Raw genomic sequence first — 19,634 nt, forward strand, 5'->3', positions numbered from 1 at the left:
TATAATCCATTATACAACATGGCCACATTGATCATACAAAATCACTTCCTTATCCTAATTTACATAGAATATTTGCAACATGGGCAAGGTGCACCTGAATATTTAAAGAACATGCCTGAATTTGGACTAGTTTATAAATACAAAGCACTACTCTACCAGTGACAGTGTAGAGCAAGCAGAGCTACTGCTTCGACCCAACAACCCAGTTCCTAACCTGATCTCAAGTATTGTCTGGAATTTGCACATTCTGCATATGACCACACACATCACACATAGACACTGTAAATTTTCCCTATTATGTAGGTCAGTGGCGGAATCTGGGAAGGGAGTTAATAGGATATGTGCAGAGAATAAAAATAGGATTAGAACAGAAATAGTGTAAATGGGGGCTTAATGGAACAGAACATACTTAGTGGAATGAAGAGCTAAATCTCATTTTAACTGAACACAAAATCAGTTAAGTCGGGAGTTCCCAACTCTTTTTAAGCCATGGAGACTTACCTTATCCAAGGAGTCTGTGGACCCCAGATTGGGAACCACTGACTTAAAAGGATAGAAAGTTACTTCAACTGCAGTCAGCTATTCATTAGGTACGCGATCTCCAATATCAAAGATATAAAATAAGTACATTCCACACAAGGCACTGAACTATACTGCAGTGACTGGGACTCCCCTCACAGGGAATGCAAGGCAACACACTCAGCTGTAATAAAACTTCTTTTGCCTTAATCTTCAAATCACACATAAAAGCCAAGGAGAGGGCATATAATACTACAAAAGGTAGAGGATTGGGAAACTTTTAAAAACCAACAGAAAACAACTTAAAAAAGTCATTAAGGAAAATATGGCATATGAAAGTAAGCTGGCCTATAATATTAAAGAGGATACAAAAGTTTCTAAAGATACATAAAGTATAAAAGATAAGTGAGAGTGGATATCAGATCACTGGAAAACGTAGCTGGAGAGGAAGTAATGGGGGGATAATACCATAAGACATTGCAGCAGAATTAGGTCATTCATCCCTTTGAGTTTGTTCTGCCTTTCCATCATGGCTGATCCCGGATCCTACTCAACCCCATACACCTACCCTCTTGTCATATACTTTGATGCCCCGCCCGATCAGGAAGCTATCAACTTTTGCTTTAAATATTCCCACAGACTTGTTACCTACCCCTCTACTCATCTTTATATCATCCACAAACTTTGCCACAAAGCCATCAATTCCATTAGCCAAATCATTGACAAACAATGTGAAAAGTAGTGATCCCAATACTGACCCGTGAGGAACACCACTAATCACCGGCAGGCAACCAATAAAGGGTCCTTTGTTCCCAGTCACCGCCCTGCCTGTCAACCATACCACTGTCAGTACGTGCAATTTGGTAGAAGGGATAAAAGGGTAGATTATTTTCTAAATGGACAGAAAATTCAAAAATCTGAGATGCAAAGGGACTTGGGAGATTTCCCTACAGGTTAATTTACAGGTTGAGTCTGTGGTAAGAAAGGAAAATGTGATGCTAGCATTCAAAACCCTGAAACAATGGTGTCAAGAAAACAACCTTTCCCTCAATGTCGTAAAAACAAAGGAGCTGGACTACAGGAGAAATGGAGATGGTCTAACCCCTATTGACATCAATGGAAACAACAGGAATTCTGCAGATGCTGGAAATTCAAGCAACACACATCAAAATTGCCAGGCAGCATCTCCAGGAAGTGGTGCAGTCGACGTTTCAGGCCGAGACCCTTCGTCAGGGCCATGAGGAAGGGTCTTGCCCTGAAACGTCGACTGCACCTCTTCCTAGAGATGCTGCCTGGCCTGCTGCGTTCACCAGCAACTTTGATGTGTGTTGCTTGACATCAATGGATCTGGGGTTGACAGGGTGAACAGCTTTAAGTTCCTCAGCATACACATCACAAAAGATCTCACGTGGTCTGTATGTACCGGCTGTGTGGTGAAAAAGCACAACATCTCTTTCACCTCAGACAGTTGAAGGCCCCCATATCCTGAGAACTTCTTACAGGGGCAATAAGTATTCCATTTTAAGTACTGTTGGATGGGGGGGGGGGGGCTGAGGGATTTAGCTGTGCCTCTGACACTGAGTCGGACCTTGTCACTCAGAAGGGTAGGGATCCAGTGATACAGGACTCTACAGTTAGGGGGAACAGATAGGCGATTCTGTGGATGCAAAAAAGAAACACGGATGGTATTTGCCTCCCAGGTACCAAGGCCCTCAATGTTTCTGACGGCATCCACAATATCCTGCACAGGGAGGGTAAGCAGCCAGAGTTCATGGTACACACTGGTACCAAAGAGATTGGTAGAAACAAGGAGGAGAGTCCTGAAAACAGAATACAGGGAGTCAGATTAGATTAGATTCAACTTTATTGTCATTGTGCTGAGTACAGATACAAAGCCAATGAAATGCAGTTAGCATCTAACCAGAAAAGCAAAGAATAGTGTTATTTACAAAATAACTGCAAATAAAAAGTAAGTGCTACAGCACACAAATATAAAAGTACTGAGACAGCACAATATGGGTGCAATACTGCTTAGCGCTGTGATGTGAGGTTCAGCAGGGTCACAGCCTCAGGGAAGAAGCTCTTCCTGTGCCCGCTGGTGCGGGAGCGGAGGTTCCTGTAGCGCCTACCGGATGGGAGGAGAGTAAAAAGTTCATGAGTAGGGTGAGAAGCATCCTTGATAATGCTTTTCACCCTGCCCAGGCAGCGTTTATGGTAGATGTTCTCAATGGTGGGCAATTGGGTGCCGATAATCGGCTGGGCAGTTTTCACCACACGCTGGAGTGCTTTGTGGTCCGATACGGGACAATTGCCATACCACACTGAGATGCATTTGGTGTGTATCCTCTCAATGGTACAGCGGTAAAAGTCCATCAGTATCCTGGGACAGAGGTGAGATTTCTTGATGCTCTGCAGGAAATAAAGGCGCTATTGTGCCTTTTTGATCAGGATGGAGGAGTTCAGGGACCAGGTGAATTCCTTGGAAATGTGGACACCAAAGAACTTGAAGCTTGATACACGCTCCACTACAGCTCCGTTGACGCGAGTGTGGCTCCTAGCATGCCTGAAATCCACAATGATCTCCTTGGTCTTCTGGGTGTTAAAGGCCAGGTTGTTGTCGGCACACCAGACGGCCAGGTGCTGGAACTAATCCCTGTAGGCCATCTCGTCATCCCCTCTGACCAGGCCAACCACCGTAGTGTCGTCTGCGAACCAACACCGTCATAAGTGAAAAGGGAGTAAAGAAGAGGGCTCAGCACACAGCCTTGAGGCACGCCGGTGTTCAGGGTGAGAGTGGAGGAGGAGAGGTTGTCTAACTTAACTGATTGGGGTCTGTTAGTCAGAAAGTCCAAGGTCCAATTGCAGAGGGATACGCTGATACCAAGCTGGCGAAGTTTGGCGATCAGTTTGGAGGGGATCACAGTATTGAATGCCGAACTAAAGTCAATGAACAGCATTCTGACGTAAGAGTTGGGGTTGTCCAGGTGGGTCAGGGCAGAGTGAAGTGCCGTGGAGATGGCGTCCTCTGTTGACCTGTTGGTGTGATCAGCAAATTGATGAGGGTCCAGGGTAGTGGGCAGACAGGATTTCAGATGTGATGGAACCAGTCTCTCAAAGCACTTTGCAATGATGGGGGTGAGTGCAACTGGGTGGAAGACATTCAGGCCCGTGGCAGTGGAATGCTTCAGCACTGGCACGATGGTGGCGATCTTGAAGCTTGTGGAGACAACTGCCTGGGCCAGGGACAGATTAAAGATGACTGTGAAGACCCCGGCCAACTGCCCTGCACAGACTCTAAGCACACGGCCAGGTATTCCATCCAGACCAGCTGCCTTCCGTACATTCACCCTGCTCAGGAGGGAAGTTGAGAAGCAGGATCTCACGGGTAGTAATCCCAGGATTGCTACCTGTGCCACAGGACAGTGAGGGTAGGAATAGATTGAGATGGCAAATAAATTCCTGGCTGAAGAATTGAAGAACTGGACCAGGGAGGCAGGGGTGACCTGTACAAAAGGGACAGGTTGCACTTGAATTCAAGTGGGACCAATATCATTGCCGGCAGGTTTGATAGAGCTGTTGGGAGTGGTTCAAACTAATATGCCAGGGGACAAGAGAAAATCTGCAAATGCTGGAAATCCGAGCAACACACACAAAATGCTGGAAAAACTCAGCAGGCCATGCAGCACCTATGGGGAAAAAAAGTACAGTCGACATTTCGGGCTGAAACCCTTCAGTAGAACTGGAGAAAAAAAACTGAGTAGAAGATTTGAAAGGTGGGGGAGGGGAGAGAGAAATACCAGGCAATAGGTGAAACTTGGAGGGGGAGGAATGAAGCAAAGAGCTAGGGTTGATTGGTGAAAGAGACAGAAAGCCATGGAAGAAAGAAAATAAAGTGGGGGGGGGGGGAGGAGAACCAGAGGGAGGCAATGGGCAAGCAAGGAGATAACATGAGAGAGGGACTAGCGGGTGGGAAATGGTGAAGGGGGTGGGGGGGGGGGGAGGCACTACTAGAAGTTTGAGAAATCGATGTTCATGCTATCAGGTGTTGGTCCTCCAACCTAAGTGTGGCCTTATACCGAAAGTGGGTGAGGCTTTGGATGGACATATCGGAATGGGAATGGGAAGACAAGTTAAAATGGGTGGCCACTAGGAGATCCTGACTGCGCACAGATGCTCAACAAAGCAGTCTCCCAATCCACGTTGGGTCTCACCGATATACAAGAGGGCACACTGGGAGCACCGAACACAGTATATAACCCCAATAGACTCACAGGTGAAGTGTCGCCTCACCTGGAAGGAATGTTTGGGGCCCTGAATGGTAGTGAGGGAGGTGGTGTAGGGGCAGGTGTAGCAATTGTTCCATTTGCAAGATAAGTGCCGGGAGGGAGATCAATGGAGAGGGACGAATGGACAAGGGAGTCACGTAGGAAGCGATCTCTGTGGAAGTCAAAGTGGGGGTGAGGGAAAGATGTGTTTGGTGGCGGGAGGTAGCAGAAGTTTTGGAGAATTATGTGCTACATGCGGAGGCTAGTGGGGTGGTAGGTGAGGACAAGAGGAACCCCATCCTTGGCAGCGTAGCAGGAGGATGGGATAAGATCAGATGTGTGTGAAATGGAAGCGATGCAGTCAAGGGCAACTTTTATAGTGGAGGAAGGAAAGCCCCTTTCTTTGAAAAGGACATCTTCTTCGTTCTGGAATGAAGGCTTGGAAGCTTAACATCAAAGGATATACTTTGTATCGAAAGCACAGGCAAGAAGGCATAGGTGGCGGTGTGGATCTATTGGTTAGGGATAGAACTACATTTTTAGAAAGAGGTGACAAAAGGTCAGAGAATGTGGAGTCTTTGTGGGTAGGGCTAAGAAACTGCAAGTGTAAATAAAACATTAAGGAATCATATATATGCCTCCAAATATTAGCCAAGATGTGGGGTTGAGATTGCAAAGAGAGCCGGAAGGACACAGGCACGGGAAGCGCAGAGGCATCAGCAGCAGCGGAAGACAGGCAGAGCACCAACAAACACCACGGGTTCTTTTTCTGTGGGAATTTTTCTTATAAACTCTAGTCAATGTGCAGGCATGGGAAACATCAGAAGCATCAGCGGCAAAAAAAAGGTAGGCGGAGCACCAAACGTGGTGAGTTCTTTCTCCTTGCATGGGAATTTTTCCTACTTTTTAAACCATAAAACACAGATTGGGTCTAGCGGTGCGGCCATCATCAGAGTGGGGCTAGAGTCAGAGTGAGATCTTAGAAGGTTTGACAAGAGACAGGCCAAAGAAACAAGTACGAAGGGTACTTTTTCCTTTTGCTATTGCCCATTTGCTACTGGTTGCCCATAGTACAGTGCAGGCAGGATGGCAGGTATGGCAGAGGAACGTTCCTCTTGTGGGATGTGGAATTCACGGAACCTGATGGTCTCCATGATGCAGGAAGTACAGCCAACTCCAGCTCATGAAAGACCACATTAAGGAGCTGGAGTTGGATGAACTAAGGATCATTCTGGACCAGAGCAATTGATAGATAAGACTTCTGAGCAGGTGGTTACACCCACAGTGCAGAATTCAGGGAGTAGATGGGTGAACACCAAGAGGGGTAAAGGGAGAAAGGAGTCAATGCATGGTTTCCCCCTATGCCCATCCCCCACAGCAACAGGTATACCCCTTTGGATACTGCTGAGGGGGATGACCTACCTGGGCAGGGCAGCAACAGCCAGACCAACAGCACTGTGATCTCCGAGCCTCAGCAGGATAGGGTGAAGTCAGGCAGAGCAATTGTCATAGGAGACAGATAGGAGATTCTGGGGCAGCAAGAGACGCCAGGATAGGGTCTGCCTCCCGGGTACTGGGGCCAGGATTTCTCTGAACAGTTGCAGAATATTATTCATGGGAAGGGCGAAAAGCCTTAGGTCATGGTACCTAGACAGGACAGAGGTAGAGGTCCTGTGCAGTAAGTTTAGGGAGTTAGGAAGGAGGCTGAAGAGCAGGATCTCCAAGGTGGTAATCTCCAGATTACTCCTGGTGCCACAAGCTAGGGAAGGTCAGGACAGGAAGAGAGCGCAGATGAAGGAGTGGCTGAGGAGATGGTGCAGGGGGCAGGGTTTCAACTTCTTGGATCATTGGGACCTTTCCTGGGGGAGGGGTGACTTGTACAAGTGGGGCGGGTTGCACATGAACTGGAGGGAACAAATATTCTGGGAGGGATGTTTGCTCAAGCTATTGGGGAGGGTTTAAACTAGATTTGCAGGGTGCTAGGAACCAAAGAGCAGAGGCAGAGGATGGGGCAGTTGGCACACAAGTAGAGACAGCTTGCAGGGAGTTTATGAGGAAGGATAGGCAGATGACAGAGCAAAGATGCATTCAGCCTGATGGTTTCAAGATGTCTATTTTAATACAAGGATTATTAAAAAAGGATGAACATAGAGCGTGGATCAATACGTGGAACTATGACATTGTGGCCATTACAAAGCCTTGGATGTCTCGGGGCAGGAACAGCTGCTGAGCGTGCCAAGGCTTTAGGAGTTTCAAAAAGGACAGAGAGGGAGGCAAAAGAGGTGGAGAAGTGGCACTGCTAATCAGGGATAGTATCACGGCTGCAAAAAAGGAGGAAGTCATGGTGACATTGTCTACTGAGTCATTGTGGGTGGAAGACAGAAACAGGAAGACAGCAATAACTCTTCTGGGTGTTTTTTTTTAAAAATATAGACCTCCCCAATAGTAGGGTTACTATTAATACCAGAGAGATCAGGGAGCAGATAGGGAGGCAGATTCTGGAACGGCGCAATAACAATAGCATTCTTGTGATGGGTGATTTTAACTTTCCTAATATTGACAGGCATCTCTTCAGAGCAAGAAACTTGGATGGGGTGGAGTTTGTTAACTGTGTTCAGGAAAGTTTCATAAGAACATAAGAACTAGGAGCAGGAGAAGGCCATCCGCCCCATCAAGCCTGCCCTGCCATTCAATAAGATCATGGCTGATCTGTCTGTAAACTTAGCTCCATCTACCTGCCTTTTCCCTATAACCCTTAATTCCCCTATATAAAAATCTAACTATCTTAAATATATTTAGTGAAGAAGCCTCAACTGCTTTGCTGGGCAAAGAATTCCACAGATTCACCACTCTCTGGGGAAAAACAATTTCTCCTCATCTCCGTCCTAAATCTTCTCCCCTGAATCCTGAGGCAATGTCCCCTAGTTCTAGTCTCACCCACCAATGGAAACAACTCTCCTACTTCTATTTTATCTATCCCTTTCAAAATGTTGTATGTATCTATAAGATCCCCTCTCGTTCTTTTGAACTCCAGAGAGTATAATCCCAGACGACTCAATCTCTCCTCATAGGTTAACCCCTTCATCTCTGGAATCAACCTGGTGAACCTCCTCTGCACTGCCTCCAAAGCCAGTACATCCCTCCTCAAGTACGGAGACCAGAACTGCACACAGTACTCCAGCTGCGGCCTTACGAGTACCCTGTATATTTGCAGCATGACCTCCCTGCTCTTGAATTCAATCCCTCTAGCAATGAAAGCCAACATTCCTTTTGCCTTCTCAATAACCTGTTGTACCTGCAAGTCAACTTTTTGCGATTCATGAACAAGCACACCTAAGTCCCTCTACACAACAGCATGCTGCAACTTTTCACCATTTAAATAATAATCTGCTCTTCTATTATTCCTTCCAAAGTAGATGATCTTGCACTTACCAATGTTGTATTCCACCTGCCAGACCTTGGCTCACTCACTTAACCTATCTATATCCCTCTGTAGACTCTCCACATCCTCTGTACAATTTGCTTTTCCACTCACTTTAGAGTCATCAGCAAATTTTGCTACGCTACACTCAGTCCCCTCCTCCAAATCATCAATGAAAATAGTAAACAGCTGCAGGCCCAGCACCGCCCCTGCGGCACCCCACTCACCACTGACTGCCAACTGGAGAAACACCCATTTATACCAACTTTCTGCCTTCTATTGGTTAACCAATCCATTACCCATGCCAATACACTTCCTCCGACTCCATGCATCCATATCTTATTTATAAGTCCCTTGTGCGGCACCTTATCGAACGCCTTTTAGAAATCCAAGTACAGGTTTCCCCCGTTATCCGAAGGTACAGCGTTCCTATGAAACGGTTCGTAAGCCGGAATGTCATAAAGTGAAGAAGCAATTACCATTTATTTATATGGGAAAAATTTGTGAGCGTTCGCAAACCCTAAAATAGCCTATCAAGTCATGCCAATAACACATAAAACCTAAAATAACAGTAACATATCATAAAAGCAGGAATGATATGATAAATACACAGCCTATATAAACTAGAAATACTTCTCTACAATCATTGCCGCACTGTTCTCCGTAGCGAAAACCTCACGCAAGCGCTCTCAGCAGAAACACTCTCCCCAGTAACCTTTAAGCTATGAAGCTGCCAAATCATACCAAATAACTCATAAAAATACACAGCCTATATAAAGTAGAAATAATGTATGTACAGTGTAGTATCACTTACTAGAATCAGGAAGACAGCGCCGAGCACACTGATGATGGTGTATTAAGCTGAGTCGGAGGTTGGGGTGATGCAGTGGTCCCCATCCTCCGGGCAGCCGACCGATACTGATCCGCGAAGAATGCAGCGGTACAGCGGTGGCCAGAATGCACCCAGCACATCTTTAAGAAAAAAGCCGAAATAAACAAGCTAATTAATTAGGTGCTGCCCAGCACGTAATTAATTAGCTTGCTTATTTCAGCTTTTTTCTTAAAGATGTGCTGGGTGTGTCCCGGCTACCACTGCATTCTCTGCGGCAATGTATTGGTCCGCGGCCCAGGGGTTGGGGTGGTGGGACACTGGGGTGTCATCTCATCGATCGGGGCAGGCAGCTCATCTTCTTCTATGTCTGCCTGCCTTGATGTTGAAGGTCGAGGTTCGTCATCTGCTGTGGCTGATGTGGAAGGCTTGCTCAACTGCTTAGCCTCGCGCATTTTGTATTATATAGTTCTTTGTAAGCACTCAAACCATTTTGCAAATTTGCCCTAACCCTACATACCCTTTCAAAATTAAAGTTGTACTTTATCATTGCAGTGAAAATCTCACGCAGTTGCTTCACGTTCAGTTCCTGGATGACTTCACTTTCCGTCCGTGCATTTGGTTTCGATTCTTATCCTTTTCTCTTCCAATTGTATCATCTCTTCATCTATCAGATCTTGGTCATGGGATGCCAAAACCTCTTCAACATCATCTTCATCAACTTCCACAAGCCAAACTCACTTTGTCCTTACTTCGTTCACCACAATCGAAACGCTTAATTATGTCGTTTTATGCTAAGTGTAACACCCTTACGAGCTCTTTTAGGCTTTTCCGATACCTTAGAACTCATCTTGCAAACAGCTGCTCACAGGCATGTGTTTAAGCAATGCCGGCGAGAATGCCGTTCTGGGGGAGGAGCTTGGCTGCTTTTTATCGCATGCTGCTTTTATCGCGCACTACTTTTCGTAACAGTGAAAACACCTTCCGTTAGTGAAAACAGGTAACTAAGGTAGGTCTTTCGTAACACTGAGGTTTCGTAAAGCGAACGTTCGAAGAGCGGGGGACACCAGTATACAACATCCACCTGTTCCCCTCTATCCACTGCACTCATGTCCCCAAAGAACTCCAGTAAGTTTGTCAAACAGGACCTGCCCTTTCTGAATCCACACTGCATCTGTCTAATGGAAACACTCCTTTCTAAATGTTTCGCTATTTCTCCCTTAATGACAGCTTGAAGCATTTTCCCAACTACAGATGTTAAGCTAACTGGCCTATAATTGCCCATCTTTTGCCTACATCCTTTTTTAAAAGGTGGCATGACATTTGCTGTCTTCCAATCCGCCGGGACCTGCCCAGAGTCCAGAAAATTTTGGTAAATAATTACCCAACGCGTCTACTATAACCTCCGCCAATTCCCTCAGCACCCTGGGATGCATCCCATCAGCACCAGGGGACTTATCTACCTTCAGACCCTCTAGTTTGCTCATCACTATCTCTTTAGTGACAGTGATTTTATCAAGGTCCTCACCTCCCATTTCGTCCATAACATCATTCTTTAGTATATTAGACATGTCCTCCACCGTGAAGACCGACACAAAATAGTCCTTCAATGCCTCAGGCATTTCCTTATCACCCAATATCAATTTCCCCTTATCGTCTTCCAAGAGACGTACGTTGACTTTAGCCACCCTCTTCCGCTTTATATATTCATAAAAACCTTTGCTATCTGTTTTTATATTTTGTGCTAATTTACTTTCGTACTCTATCTTCCCTTTCCTTATTTCTTGTTTAGTTGTTCCTTGTTGCTTTTTAAAGTTTTCCGAATCCTCCAGTCTCCCACTACTCTTTGCGACTTTGTACACCAGCTTTTAATTTGATACTCTTTTATTTCCTTAGTTATCCAAGGCTAGCTCTCCCCACACTTACTGTCCTTACTTTTCACTGGAATATACTTTTGTTAAGCACTGTGAGAAATCTCTTTGAAAGTATTCCAATGCTCTTCAACTGTCCTACCAAATAGCCTGTGCTCCCAATCCATATTAGCCAACTCCTCCCTCATCCTGTTGTCATCTCCCTTGTTCAAGCATAATACACTAGTTTTAGATCTAACTATTTCATAGAACATAGTACAGCACAGTACAGGCCCTTCGGCCCACAATGTTGTGCCGACCCTCAAATCCTGCCTCCCATATAAGCCCCCAACTTAGATTCCTCCATATACCTGTCTAGTAGTCTCTTAAACTTCACTAGTGTGTCTGCCTCCACCACTGACTCAGGCAGTGCATTCCACGCACCAACCACTCTCCGAGTAAAAAACCTTCCTCTAATATCCCCCTGAATTTCCCACCCCTTACCTTAAAGCCATGTCCTCTTGTATTGAGCAGTGGTGCCCTGGGGAAGAAGTGCTGGCTATCCACTCTATCTATTCCTCTTATTATCTTGTACACCTCTATCATGTCTCCTCTCATCCTCCTCCTCTCCAAAGAGTAAAGCCCTAGCTCCCTTAATCTCTGATCATAATGCATACTTTCTAAACCAGGCAGCATCCTGGTAAATCTCCTCTGTACCCTTTCCAATGCTTCCACATCCTTCCTATAGTGAGGTGACCAGAACTGGACACAGTACTCCAAGTGTGGCCTAACCAGAGTTTTAAAGAGCTGCATCATTACATCGCGACTCTTAAACTCTATCCCTCGACTTATGAAAGCTAACACCCCATAAGCTTTCTTAACTACCCTATCCACCTGTGAGGCAACTTTCAGAGATCTGTGGACATGTACCCCAAGATCCCTCTGCTCCTCCACACTATCAAGTATCCTGCCATTTACTTTGTACTCTGCCTTGGAGTTTGCCCTTCCAAAGTGTACCACCTCACACTTCTCCGGGTTGAACTGCATCTGCCAATTCTCAGCCCACTTCCGCATCCTATCAATGTCTCTCCGCAATCTTTGACAATCCTCTACACTATCTACAACATCACCAACCTTTGTGTCGTCTGCAAACTTGCCAACCCACCCTTCTACCCCAACATCCAGGTCGTTAATAAAAATCATGAAAAGTAGAGGTCCCAGAACAGATCCTTGTGGGACACCACTAGTCAAAATCCTCCAATCTGAATGTACTCCCTCCATCACAACCCTCTGCCTTCTGCAGGCAAGCCAATTCTGAATCCACCGGGCCAAACTTCCCTGGATCCCATGCCTTCTAACTTTCTGAATAAGCCTACCATGTGGAACCTTGTCAAATGCCTTACTAAAATCCATATAGGTCACATCCACTGCACCACCCTCATCTATATGCCTGGTCACCTCCTAAAAGAACTCTATCAGGCTTGTTAGACACAATCTGCCCTTCACAAAGCCATGCTGACTGTCCCTGATCAGACCATGATTCTCTAAATGACCATAGATTCTAAGAATCTTTTCCAACAGCTTTCCCACCACAGACGTAAGGCTCACTGGTCTATAATTACCCGGACTATCCCTACTACCTTTTTTGAACAAGGGAACAACATTCGCCTCCCTCCAATCCTCTGGTACCATTCCCATGGAGAACGAGGACATAAAGATCCTAGCAATCTCTTCTCTCGCCTCTTGGAGCAGCCTGGGGAATATTTTGTCAGGCCCCGGGGACTTATCTGTCCTAATGTATTTTAACAACTCCAATACCTCCTCTCCCTTAATATCAACATGCTCCAGAACATCAACCTCACTCATATTGTCCTCACCATCATCAAGTTCCCTCTCATTAGTGAATACCGAAGAGAAGTATTCATTGAGGACCTCGCTCACTTCCACAGCCTCCAGGCACATCTTCCCACCTTTATCTCTAATCGGTCCTACCTTCACTCCTGTCATCCTTTTTTTCTTTACATAATTGAAGAATGCCTTGAGGTTTTCCTTTACCCTACTCGCCAAGGCCTTCTCACGCCCCCTTCTTGCTCTTCTCAGCCCCTTCTTAAGCTCCTTTCTTGCTTCCCTATATTCCTCAATAGACCCATCTGATCCTTGCTTCCTAAACCTCATGTATGCTGCCTTCTTCCACCTGACTAGATTTCATCCTCCATCTGCATGCGAAATTCAATCATACTGTGATCACTTTTCCAAGGGGATCCCTGAGTACAAGATCGTTAATCTTACCTGTCTCATTGCACAGGACAAGATCTAAGATAGTATTTTCCCTTGTAGGTTCACTAACATGTTGCTCAAGAAAGCTATCAACGATGCATTCTATGAAGTCCTCCTCAAGACTTCCTTGACCAACCTGATTCACCCAATCTACGTGGAAGTTAAAATCCCCCATGACAACTGGCCTTCCATTCTTACAAGCCTCAGTTATTTCTTGGTTAATCGCCTCTGCTACTGCAATGTTTTTATTAGGTGGCCTATAGACAACACCCACCAGTGATTTTTTTTCCCTTTACTATTCTTAATCTCTACCCAGATGGACTCAGCATTCTGTTCCGTAGATCTTATATCGTCCCTCACAATCGCCCTGATCTCATCCTTAAGGCGTCATCCCACCTCCTTTGCCTTCCTGCCTATCTTTCTATATTACCTGATACCCTTGGATATTTAGTTTCCTGACGCAACATGCAGATAAGCCAACTGGAGGAGAGGCTGTACTTGATCTGGTATCAGGAAAAGTAACTGGTCAGATGCCCAATCTCTCAGTGGAAGAGAATTTTGGAGGTAGTATCATAACTCTATCTCCTTTATCATAGTGCTAGAGAGGAATAGCAATTTGAGAAACATTTAATTGGGGTAGGAGGGTAATATGATGCCATTAAGAAGAAATTTGGGAACAGCAATTGGGAGCAGATGTTCTCAGGGAAATGCACAGCAGAAATATGGCAAATATTCAGGAACATTTGCATGGTGTTCTGCATAGGCATGGGAAAGGATGGTAGGGTAAAAGAAGCATGGCATACAAGAATGTAGAAAATTTAGTGAAGAAGAAAAGCTTACGAAACGTTCAAAAAACTAAGCAGCCTACACTTGAGCTTACTAGGGGAAAGGGATGTACAGAGAGTGCAGAGGAGACTTACAAGGATGTTGCCTGGATTGGGAGGCATGCCTTATGAGAATAGGTCAAGTGAACTTGGCCTTTCTTCTTTGGAGCGATAGAGGATGAGCTATGACCTGATAGAAGTGCGTAAGATGATGAGAGGCACTGATAGTGTGGATAGCCAGAGGCTTTTTCCCAGGGCTGAAATGGCTAACATGACGGGGCACAGTTTTAAGGTGCTTGAAAGTAGGTACGGGGGACACACATGGAATGCACTGCCAGCGACAGTGGTAGAGGTGAAAACAACAGGGTTTTTTTAAAGAAACTTAGATAGGTACATGGAGCTTAGAAAAATAGAGGGCTGTGCAGTAGGGAAATTCTAGGCAATTTCTAGAGAAGGTTACATGGTCAGCACAACATAGTGGACCAACGGGTCTGTAATGTGCTGTAGACTTCTATGTTCTATGTCAGCGGTCCCCAACCACCGGGCTGCGGACCGGTACCGGTACTGCAAAGCATGTGCAAGGAAACGATATGATTTGGCGATATGAGTCAGCTGCACTTTTCCTCATTCCCTGTCACGCCCTGTGTTGAGCTTGAATGCACGCGAGGTCATTACTCACGCGTCAACTATGTCAGCGCGGGAAGGAGATCAACTCCTCAAGCTTGCAAATGATGGCGTGCTGAAAATTATGTTTGACATAACATCTCTGCCAGCATTCTGGATCAAAGTCAAGGCTAAATATCCTGAGATAGCCACAAAAGCACTGAAAACGTTGCTTCCATTTCCAACATATCTCTGCAATGAATGCAACGAAAACTAAATTGCGGAATAGACTGGACATAAGGAACCCCCTTCAAGATTCACTGTCTCCCATCATCCCTTGATGGGACCGTCTTGTTGCAGGAAAACAAGCCCAGGACTCCCACTGATGCATCGACATTGGTGTGTTGCAATGATTTTATATGTTCATATGGGGAAAATATGTGCTGTGTGTTTAATATCCAAATGTTACTTAAAATGTTATGATGCTACTGACTTATAAGTGACTTAAATAACCATATAACAATTACAGCACAGAAACAGGCCATCTCTGCCCTTCTAGTCCGTGCCAAACGCTACTCTCACCTGACCCACCGACCTACACTCAGCCCATAACACTCCATTCCTTTCCTGTCCATATACCTATCCAATTTTTTCTTTAAATGATAATATCGAAACTGCCTCTACCACTTCTACTGGAAGTTCGTTCAACACTTACTTCAAGCTCCCCTGTCCTCCCCTGATAATTGACTTACCACTATATTTATGCCAGGAAAATATGCGCTGTGTGTTTAATATCAAATTCATTAGATAAACCCCTTTAGAAACAAAATTGAGTGTATTAGCCACTTATCACCTGTATTCCAGTCGTGATTAACACCCCCCCACCCCCGAACAGAATTGCCAGAAACGATTTGTAGAAAAAAATCAGCACGATCACGCATGCGCACTGGTGCCCGCGCAAGGCTTCCTGGTCATTGTAGTCTTTCTCGGGGTAAACACAACATATTTGACTGCTACTCTTGTCCATTGGCAACCCTACCCACCCCCCCCCCCGCCCCCCGGGGTCAGCTGGTCCGCAAGAATATTGTCAATAATAAACCGGTCCCTGTTGCAAAAAAGGTTGGGAACCCCTGTTCTATGTCTCCCTGATGACTACACCTGCAGGAAGTGCAGCCAATTCCAGCCCATAAAAGACCCCGTCAAGGAGCTGGAGCTGGATGAACTGAACATCATCCAGGAGGTAGAGCAATTGATAAATAAGACTTTTGAGCAGGTGGTCACATGCGGAGTGCAGAATTCAGGGAGTAGATGGCTGAACACCAAGAGAGGTAAAGGGAGAAGGAAGTCTGTGCAGGAGCCCCCTATGGCCATTCCCTTCAGCAACAGGTATACCACTTCGGATACTGATGAGGGGGATTCCTATCTGGGCAAGGCAGCAGCAGTCAGACCAATCGCACAGTGGTCGACTCTGAGCCTCAGGAGAGTAAAGTGAAGTCAGGCGGAGATATGGGATAGTCATATGGGACTCGATAGTTTGGGAGATAGACAGGAGATTCTGTGGCAGCAAAAGAAGCGCCAGGATAGTGTGTTGCGTCCTGGGTGCTAGGGTCCAGGATGTCTCCGAGCAGTTGCAGAATATTCTTGAATGGGAAGGTGAGCAGTCAGTGGTCGTGGTACATATTGATACCAATGACATTCAGGAGAGAAGTAGAGGTCCTACACAGTAAGTTTAGGGAGCTAGGAAGGAGGCTGAACAGCAGGATCTCAAAGGTGGTAATCTCTGGATTATTCCCAGTGCAAGAAGCTAGGGAAGGTCAGAACAGGTGAATAGCAGACGAATGAGTGGCTGAGAAGATGGGGCAGGGTTTTAAGTCTTGGACCACTGGAACCTTTTCTGGGGAAGGAGTGACTTGTACAAGTGGGATGGGTTGTGCCTGAACTGGAGGGGAATGAATATCCTTGGAGGGAGGTTTGCTAATTCTATTAAGGAAGGTTTAAACTAGATTATCAGGGGAGTGGGAACCAAAGTGAAGAGCCAGAGGATGGGCCAGTTAGTACACAAGTCGAGACAGCTTGTAGGGAGTTTGTAAGGAAGGATAGGCAGATGATGGGCAAAGATGCCCTCAGCCAGATGGTTTGAGATGTGCAAGGAGCATCATAAATAAGGCAAATGAGCTTAGAACCTGGATTAACTCGTAATAGCCATTACAGGGACTTGCATGTCTCAGGGGCAGAAATGGCTGCTGAATGTGCTGGGCTTTAGATGTTTCAAAAAGGACAGGGAGGGTGGCAAAAGATGTGGGGGAGTGACATTGCTAATCAAGGGATAGTATCACAGGTGCAGAAAAAGAGGAAGTCATGGAGGGATTGTCTACTCTGTCATTGTGGGTGGAAGTCAGAAACAGGAAAGGGGCAATAACTCTACTGGGTGTTTTTTATAGACCCCACCCCAATCATAACAGAGACATTAACAAGCAGAAAGGGAGGTAAATTTTGGAACTGTGCAATAATAATAGGGTTGTGGTGATAGGCCATTTTAACTTTCCTAATATTGACTGGCAACTCCTTAGAACAAGAGGTTTGGATGGGGTGGACTTTGTTAGGTGTGTTCAGGAAGGTTTCCTGATGCAATATGTAGATAAGCCAACTCAAGGAGAGGCTGTACTTGATCTGGTATTGCAAAAGGAACCAGTTCAGGTGTCTCTCGGTGGGAGACTATTTTGGAGTTAGTGGTAACAACTCTATCTCCTTTACCATAGCACTGGAGAGGGATAGGAACAGAAAATTTGGGAAAACATTTAGCTGGGGTAGGAAGAACAATGATGCTGTTCAGCAGAATCTTGGCAGAAGTCCTCTGGGAAATGCACTGCAGAAATATGGCAAATGGACTACCAGCGATAGTGGTAGATGGAAACAATAGGGTCTTATAAGAGACTCTTAAATAGGTATATGGAGCTTAGAAAAGTAGAGGATTATGCAGTAGGGAAATTCTAGGCAGTTTCCAGAGCAGATGGTTGGCACAACATTGTGGGCCGAAGGGCCTGTAATGTGCTGAAGATTTCTATGTTCTATGTATTCACTGGAATTCGGAAGAATGCAGGGGGATCTCATTGACACCTACTGAAAGTTGAAAGGATTAGATATGGTGGATTATGGAGAGAATATTTCCTATTGTGGGAGTGTCCAAAAATAGAAGGCACAGCAACAAAATTGAGGGGCGACCCTTTAGAAAAGAGGTAAAGAGAAATTTATTTTAGCCAGGGAGTCGTGAATCTGTGGAATGCTCTGCCACAGACAGCTGTGGACACCTTGACCATGGGTATATTTAAAGCGAAAATTGATAGTTTCCTGATTGATCAGGGCATCATAGGTTATGACAAGAAGTCAGGTGCATGGGGATGAGTGGGATCTGGGATCAGCCATGATGGAATTACGAACAGACCTTATGGGCTGAATGGTCTAATTCTGCTCCTACGTCTAATGGTTGTATGGTCTGCAGCAGCAGGCAAGCCCAAGATTTGAGGCCTAGTCCTCGCTAAACCGAGGCCACACAGCTCCTTTGTCATCTATCCCTCCAGCAGACAAGGGTAACAGGCCTGCAGCAATTTACATTATCACTCGTGAACTTGAGATCACAAGTGAAATGCCCGAGACAGTCTTCCACGGTTACACTACACCAGCTACAATGCTTCCGAGTGGCGGGCAGCAACCTCATCTGTTGCCACACCAACTCCTCCATACCCAAATTAGCTCCTCCGACATACTGGCGGACTCCTCCGATATCCCAACCGGCTTCTTCTCCACCATCCAGGTTGGTCCCTTCCACACCTCAGCCGGCTCCACACCGACACCAGTCTAGCTACTCCAATCAACAAGCAGCATACTAATGAAATAGCATTGCAGTACCCAATGTTCTTAGAGTTGAATTGTCTTTGGATCATAAAAAAAATGAATTTTACAAAGTAAAAAGCACCTTTGTGTCTGCCCCCTAGAAGCCGCTGCATTTGCACACACCGCCTTCTGACCGGAGAATACTGATAGAGACAGAGGTTGATAGATTCTTGACTTGTCAAGGAATGAAGGGATACCGAGAGAAGGCAGAAGATTGGGCATGAGAGGAATAACCATTGGGGAATCAGCCATGATGAAATGCTGGAGCAGAATGGTTTAAATCTATTCCTCCACCTATGGTCTTTTGTCAAGACACTTTATTTAGAGACAGGAATTAAACCAAAAACATTTTAACATCACAATATTACAATATATAACCCTTTTAAGAAAAATCAGAACCAATTAACTTTTGGCATTAGGTAAGGAGAAATATGAAGCTAAGGCGGGAGGATAAAATGGTTGTGCGACGCAGCGCGCGCAGCTCTCCAGTGAAATATCATATCTGTTAAATAGGGGCTGTGGACAATTCTGATTTGATGGAGACAGACGTGAGGAGCACAGAGGAAACATAGAAAATAGGTGGAGTAGGCCATTCAGCCCTTCAAGCCTGCACCGCTATTTATTATGATCATGGCTGATCATCCAACTCAGAACCCTGCACCAGCCTTCCCTCCATACCCCCGATCCCCGTAGCCACAAGGGCCATATCTAACTCTCTCTTAAATATAGCCAATGAACTGGCCTCAACTGTTTCCTGTGGCAGAGAATTCCACAGATTCACCACTCTCTGTGTGAAGAAGTTTTTCCTAATCTCGGTCCTAAAAGGCTTCCCCTTTATCCTCAAACTGTGACCCCTCGTTCTGGACTTCCCCAACATCGGGAACAATCTTTCTGCATCTAGCCTGTCCAATCCCTTAAGGATTTTATACGTTTCAATCAGATCCCCTCTCAATCTCCTAAATTCCAACGAGTACAAGCCCAGTTCATCCAGTCTTTCTTCATATGAAAGTCCTGCCATCCCAGGAATCAATCTGGTGAACCTTCTTTGTACTCCCTCTATGGCAAAGATGTCTTTCCTCAGATTAGTGGACCAAAACTGCACACAATACTCCAGGTGTGGTCTCACCAAGGCCTTGTACAACTGCAGTAGTACCT

General features: G+C 45.6%; 1 protein-coding gene across 2 annotated transcripts in view; it reads right to left on the reverse strand.

The window, feature by feature from the left end:
* The window catches only part of kbtbd2 (kelch repeat and BTB (POZ) domain containing 2), a 78,018-nt gene that overhangs the window by 31,396 nt on the left and 26,988 nt on the right, over nt 1-19,634 (reverse strand). The gene's annotated exons all lie outside the window — the stretch shown is intronic.

Source organism: Mobula birostris, chromosome 1 (assembly GCF_030028105.1).
Source record: "Mobula birostris isolate sMobBir1 chromosome 1, sMobBir1.hap1, whole genome shotgun sequence".
Classification (NCBI taxonomy): domain Eukaryota; kingdom Metazoa; phylum Chordata; class Chondrichthyes; order Myliobatiformes; family Myliobatidae; genus Mobula; species Mobula birostris.